The 7,162-nt window shown below is 37.0% G+C and overlaps 1 long non-coding RNA gene across 1 annotated transcript; it reads right to left on the bottom strand.

The window, feature by feature from the left end:
* Positions 1 to 315: 315 nt before the first annotated feature.
* On the bottom strand, positions 316 to 5,811 carry LOC135774201 (uncharacterized). The gene is made up of 3 exons (XR_010543660.2): positions 5,537 to 5,811; positions 5,257 to 5,330; positions 316 to 499 (listed from the first exon to the last, which is right to left on the bottom strand). It is a non-coding gene; the product is annotated as an uncharacterized lncRNA (long non-coding RNA).
* Positions 5,812 to 7,162: the final 1,351 nt, after the last annotated feature.

Genomic DNA, 7,162 nt, shown 5'->3' with positions numbered 1-7,162 from the left:
GTTGAAGATGGACCAGCCGAGATAAGTGCGTTCGTTTGAGCGGGACCCATCCATTTTTTCAACTTCAAGATATGTCTTCCAAGCTCTCAAAGTTTGAATTCAGTTTTTAGTGCGGGCTGGGTAGAGGCACAGCTTTAAATAGAGGGGCGGGCTAGTCAAAAGACAAAAAACACAGGAGATAGGAGGGGTGCAATAGTACAGTTGTGTAAAATAATCTAAAGTAAAATCTGTAAAGTGTCCCTAGAGCTATGGTACCTAGTAAGGCACCTATTATTTGATATAAAAATAAAATTTAAAGTACTTACTAACCATTGAATGGTTTATTAGGAGTTGCAGGAAAACAGGACTCCCCCGCAGCTCCAGGGAAACCTGGGGGCCCCATCTAGTTTTGCAAGGGGCTGTTGGATGGGGGTGGAATGATGGCTTGGTTGTGGAATTTGCAGCTTTGTGCACCATTTAATGTATCTTTTGGTTGTATTTATTTCACACATGGCAAAATCTGCAGCATATATAGACGGTTTTAGCAGTAACAACATAAACAAAAGTTTTTATGTAACTTCCTGTAAACTCCGCTAAGAATAAATAACGACAAAGTCCTTAAAATCGTTTATTTCAGATAACAAGCAAAATAAACAACAAGTAGATTATCTTAGTTCGTATTAAGCGTATAAAAAAAGACACTGAGCTAACGTTGCTGTGTAAAATGCGTACTATAGCGTATACAATGTTAACTACAAACCGGCTGCCAAACATCCTTTCACATAGTGTGGATTTATGATCGCCGTTTCCTCCTGCTCTTAGGAAACCAAAACATTTGTTATTTTTTTGAAGAGGTATTTGTTCCAGAGTTCATTTTAGCCACTAGTCAGACCATTAAAGGCACACCATGGAACTTTTTGGCCACTAGGGGGTGCTAGACATGTATTTTTCACGTCTAGCGCCCCTAGAGGCCACAAGCGCCGCTGCACTGTCGCAAAGGAAAAGAAGAAAACTCTTTAGGTCACAAATGTTTTATTTGCATCAAACGCCAAAAAATTGCGTATAGCTCCCATTTACAAGCCAGTTGTAATGGTGGTCGCTTGGTTAAAGTTTATATATTTTTTAAATTGCCCTAAAGGGGAATCAAACCCAGATCGTCTGTGTCGTAGGTCCATGACACCACCACAGCGCCACACTGTCATGTGATCAGTGGTGGACGAATTACACAAATCATGTACTTGAGTAAAAGTAAAGATACCCAGGGTAAAATATTACTCAAGTAAAAGTAGAAGTACTTGCTTAAAAATTTTACATGAGTAAAAGTACAAAAGTATCTGTCTCAAAATGTACTTAAGTACAAAAGTACTGTGATTTATTATGGCCATATCATTTTTGTCACAAAACTCAAATTATGTGAAAAAAACTCTCTTGGCTCACCAATCTATTAATTGAAGGACATTAATTATTCAGACACTGATGTCTATTAAAATTATCATAAGCCTAAAACCTTAAAGCCAAAAAAATTCCTTTAGCACCAAATGAAATAATAGGATTTGAGAGCAGTAAGTCTCATTTCAAGATTTATTTGTTAAATAATTTAACAGTTTAAGTGTACTAAAAACTTGAATTAAGCACAGGTTCACAGGAGTTTTCTTCTATACTATCTGGAGGTTGATGGAGCCTCCTCGCTTTCCAGGTTTCTTTTCCTTGATGATGTTACAGTAACATACCTTTTAATGTTGGCTACCATGCTTTCTCTGCAAAAGAAAAGATTCAAAACATTAAATACATATCTAGAAATCAGTCTCCCTTCCTTTGACAAATACAAAAAAAAGCATTACAAAACATAATTTCAGAAACATTTCATGTGCTTTAGCATGTCATAAGTGTAGTACGGCTGGTAAATAATCAACTTTAAGTTTATTTATGAATAGACACTATAAAACAATTAAACCTCAGGTGGTGTTGCTAACCCAAATTTGACTCTTAGGTGAAACTCTTTACAGACATGCAACTCTCTGTTCTCCTAATCTCTTCATCACAAAGGCTTTGGCACTGTTAGCCTTAAGGCTCACATCACTGAGTATCTGCTGAAATATATGATGTAATGTATAAATATTATGTGGTTCTAAGATGGTATTTTATATTAATGTTTAGTATTATTTTAAAGGTCATGGTGCGATGAGTAAAAAGGTCTCATTTCTATAAATCTAAGATATGATGGATTAAGGTTTTAGAACTTTGGATAGAAGATGCATTTCTTGTAGAGGTGGGGTTTTGCCTTGATGTTTCTGGCTAGTTTGACCAGTTGCCAAGATACTCCTGGCTAGTTTGACCAGGTGCTCTTTAGTATCACTTGGCACAGGTCAAACTGGATTTTGACCAGGTGTTCTTTAGTATCACTTGGTACAGGTCAAACCAGATTTTGGTAGTTTTCTCAAGCTGTGTATAAAAGGTGGCCTGGCAAAACATTCTGGGAGGCATCCTGTAACCAGGAGCTCCCACACTTTGTGTGTAGCCTATACAAACCTTATGGAGCCATTCTGTAACCAGGAGCTCCCACACTTTGTGTGTGTACTAAAACATCATGGAAGAAATCTTTAACAAGAATCTTCTTTCACCATTTTAGGTGTATTATATTCATGATAGAAGTACTCTGTAGCCAGAGTGTCTATTACAAGATATGACTTTGTAACTTTTGCAACTGTTGATCATTTTAATTGGAATTGAATCATATTCTGTATTATATGATATTCTTTAAGCTAGAACCTGCCTGGTATAATAAATTGTTATTCATTTTAATTCTTCATAAATTGTATTGATTTATTTTAATTCTTTCAGAAATTATTATGACTAGTAGATTAGAAGGAGTCTGGTATTACCGCAAGATTATTCTGTCAGGATATGATCACACTGGTGTTTTGATGGTTGAATGGAGCATGGGGCACATTCATTAAAACTCTAAGATTTATGTCTATCACCTGCCTTAGCAAGTTGCATGAGCGCTAAACTAAAGTAACTATTTTTATGATCGGAGCAAGCATGGAGCGGCCAGACATAAAAATATTAGTTTTCCCGGCAACCTCTGACTAAGATCAGACTGACAATTTTGTGTCCGTGAGATGTACGCAACGGCCGGCGTATATCCTGTGCGATATCGGGTCCCTAATGAACGAATAACTAAGACTATGGGAATTTATAAATAATCAAACATATAAATTATGATCAACAGATAATTGGAATAATGCACTAAATTCTTATTATATTAAATTGGAGTCAGATTATAATTTAACCACAGAGATCAGAGAAATAAATTAAATAAATGGAATTATTCTTTTAGAAGCGCTACGGATGGCAAGAACACGTGGTCCCTTCACCACGCATTGGATACCTTCGTTGGGCCAAATGGGTGGCGTCTTACATAAGTATATTGTAATACATAAATAAATGTATTAATATATTTTGGAAGCAAAACTTTTGAAAATAACAATCTCAGTTAATAGCGAGCACTCCAATCCACCTGCATGTAAGCATCATACACTGCATTGCTAGTCAAAATTTCATAAATATTCTACAACAGTGTTGATAGTGATTAATTGTCATTTTACAATAACAGAGCACTGAAAACTACCCGAAACCCCAAGTTAAAAAGTATGAGTGAAAGCGATACAGACCCCGTCAGGCTATGGTGTACATGTCATTCAACCTATTTTAAGTCGATGTACCATCACCAGGGTCTTGAAAATATATTATGAAGGTTGAAAAACTACAAAGTGTCACTTTACAGATGTGTAACTGCGACGACGCATTTGCGTCCAATGAAACCATTTATAATACACTTGCAGGGATTGGTTAGTTTAGAGTACGTTAACACAACATAAACAGATAAAAAAGTTTTGTGAACATGACTAAAAACATTGTTTTATGCATGCCATGGGAGTAGCTGTGATATCACATGACGCCTGAACACGTATTCGTCAACATTTTCGCAAAATTGCATTTTTGTTATTTACGCAGAGACAATAGCTGTATCGTTTACAAAAACGTGCATTTCCAGGCTCCCAAAAACACAGAGTAAATGAATGTCCAAGAGGTTTCCATTTTTATTTGATAACGGTGCATCGGCCCATAGTTGGTATTATTGTTCTTTGTTAATTTAATTCTTTTGTTATCAAGACCTTGTCTGTTTCCTTAGTTACTGATAGCCCCACCTATTTTAGTTATAGTTTTCTCAGTTACTCTTGTGTGTTTGTACAACTCTTTCCAGTTGTCCGTCGGTTGTTGTATATAATCTGATGAATGTTTCCTGGTTGCTTTCCTGCCATTTCCTGAATTTAAAAGTGTATTGTTGAATACTATTTGCGTTATAGAGTTTTTTTAATGCACTTACAGATGTTTCAAACCTATCTACACAAAACTCCCAAAAAGCAGAATTACTCATGCACACCTCGAATGTCACTATAGCCGACTGCATCAAAAAGACTTCTCACGAAACCAAGAGAGGGGTGTAAAACCGATGCCCTACATATTGCCTAACACCTTGCAGTCTGACATGTTTGAATCTTGCTGGGTCGGAGTAAGGGGTAAGCTTTTTGTTAAAGGCTCAGAAACTTTACGTGCCACGTTCCTCCATTAATCCTAAATTCTTCTTGACAGAAATACTGCTTGCATTTTTATATAATCATTCATTTTTCATTATTAGACATATATGCACATGTATGTTGTTTTCAATAAGTTGTATTTCATATTTATATCATTAATATGGTTGACAATGACCCATTCATTTTGGTAAATGGTCTCATTCACTCGACACTGTCTTCATTTTATCAATTGAATTCGGATTCATAGTCACAGCAGCCCTCTTTATGATCTTTGCCTTACAACCCCATCAACATCCAAAATCATATGAAAGAGAGCATTTGTTGGAAAAGGATTTATGAAAAAAAGAGGGGGGAAAGATGAACATACAGCACTTTTCCATTGTGCAAGAGTTGTAGCGAGAAAAAAAGATTTCCTTTTAAACAAATCTGTTTAAATGCTACAGGAAAAACATGTTAAAACAGGCCTGTATCAGTACAGGATGTGACTGATTAAAAACACTCAAAGAAAACATGCAGGAATGCAATGCTCCCCCATTAATTATCTTACGTTAAGTAGAGTTTATAACGTTGCATAACGTTATTTGATTTTCATCGCAAATATCAAACCTTTCACAGGTTTTAAAATGAAAGTCTACAAACAAAAACCATTTTGGATGTATACAGGAGAATAACCCACGTCTGCTCATGTCAGCAGTGCCCGTCTCTTCGAAATTCGACCTCTCCCATGCAGCCAGACAGGAGGGCCCTCCTCTAGAGGAAAACGACAAGGTTAGAAAAACAAAGCATGAACCAGCAGTATGCTGGCAGGAAGTAAAAAAACATAGTTGCTTCAGTACATTGAATCTGCTACTTAGCAGTAAATGTCCACAAATCTTTAACATGCTTCCATTATATCCGTTTTTTTTTTTTTTGAGGAAGTTTTTTTGATATAGAAAAAGTTATTTAAAAAGGTTTACTGCTCATATGAATCATTCATGCTGATACCACGCCATCATGCGACCCTAATTGTCAAGCCCTGGGGTCACAACGACAACAGAATTCCAGTTTATATGCTGGGCACTTCTTGTCACGGTGTGTTTAACACCGAAAAAGGAAAACTAAAGAAGAACCCAAACGCAGACCAGATATACAAAAATAAACTATGAATTTATTTAAACAGAACAGAAACACCCACGTGGGGGTAAAACAGAGGATAAACTAAACACTGTGATGAAACACAAACTAAACAGGAACAACGGGAACAGATATCCAACACGAAGCACATGAACACTGATTACAACAGTTTCGACAACGCACGCGCACACGACAGAGAACGAGAGGGCATTATAAAGACACCACATCAATGGGGAACAGGTGAACATAATTACTTACGTAAGACACGAGTACATAAGGGTGCAGGGTAAAAGTGACGAGACACTGGGAACACGTGACACAGATACATAATGTGAAAAACACGTGTTCCCACACAGACCACAATGCTGCCATGACCTTGCCCTCAGAACACAGACCTGAACCTATACTAAGGTCTGGCAAGATCACGACAGCGACAAGACACTGGGAACATGTGGAAGCCACACACACAATATGACTTCACATGTCCCCCACACAGAACATAATACTGTCATGGTCCTGTCAGATGCACTCAGACCTTAATCTAGCACAGATGTCTGACAAGACCATGACACTTCTAGGATTTCATGACATAATAATTTGAAACAAGGAGTAAAAACCAATACTATCTAATGGTACTAAAGTAATTGAATATCTATATTTTTCACATACATTTAGCATCGTTTTTAGTATCGCTCTGAATCTGATCTCTATCAAAAGTTCTTCACAAAAAGGAAATTTTCTCAGCTTTTTCACTGCCTGGCAACTTAAAAAAAAAAAAAAAAAAAACGCTGGCAGGGAAAGAGTTAACTGTCATGGGCCCAAATGTTTACGTAACTATTAAATTGATAATAGCCTATTCTAAACCTACATTTTACATTACATTTACATTACATTTAGTCATTTAGCAGACGCTTTTGTCCAAAGCGACTTACAAGTGAGGTAAACAATAGAAGCAATTATGGCAACATAAGAACAGCAATACATAAGTGCACTGGAAATAGTCTCATCAAGTCCAATACAATATACATAGCCAAGGGTATGTTAGTAATTTTTTTTTTTTGTTTTTTTTTTTTTAGATAAAGAGGAAGGTAAATAGAGAAAGAGATAAAGAGAAGGGTAACTAAAGAAAGATAGTAAATCTGTAATTAGGAAGTTAGGTAATGGTGGAAGAGATGGGTTTTTAGCCGAGTCTTAAAGACAGCTACAGTGTCAGCTGATCGTGTCACGACCGGCAGATTATTCCACAGTTGTGGGACAGTTCCTGAGAAGGTACGCGTTAGTGTTTTCTTCCCTTTTTGAGATGGTACCACAAGCGGTCGCTCGGTGGCAGAGCGCAGTGATCGAGAGGGTACATAAGGCTCTATAAGCAAGCGAAGGTAAGGGGGTGCTGACCCAGTGGTGGTTTTAAAGGACAGAAGCAGAGCCTTAAATTTGATACGAGCTGCTATAAGAAGCCAGTGTAACTTGAG

This window comes from Paramisgurnus dabryanus, chromosome 5 (genome assembly GCF_030506205.2).
Source record: "Paramisgurnus dabryanus chromosome 5, PD_genome_1.1, whole genome shotgun sequence".
Lineage (NCBI taxonomy): Eukaryota > Metazoa > Chordata > Actinopteri > Cypriniformes > Cobitidae > Paramisgurnus > Paramisgurnus dabryanus.
This window is presented reverse-complemented; position numbering and strand designations above follow the sequence as displayed.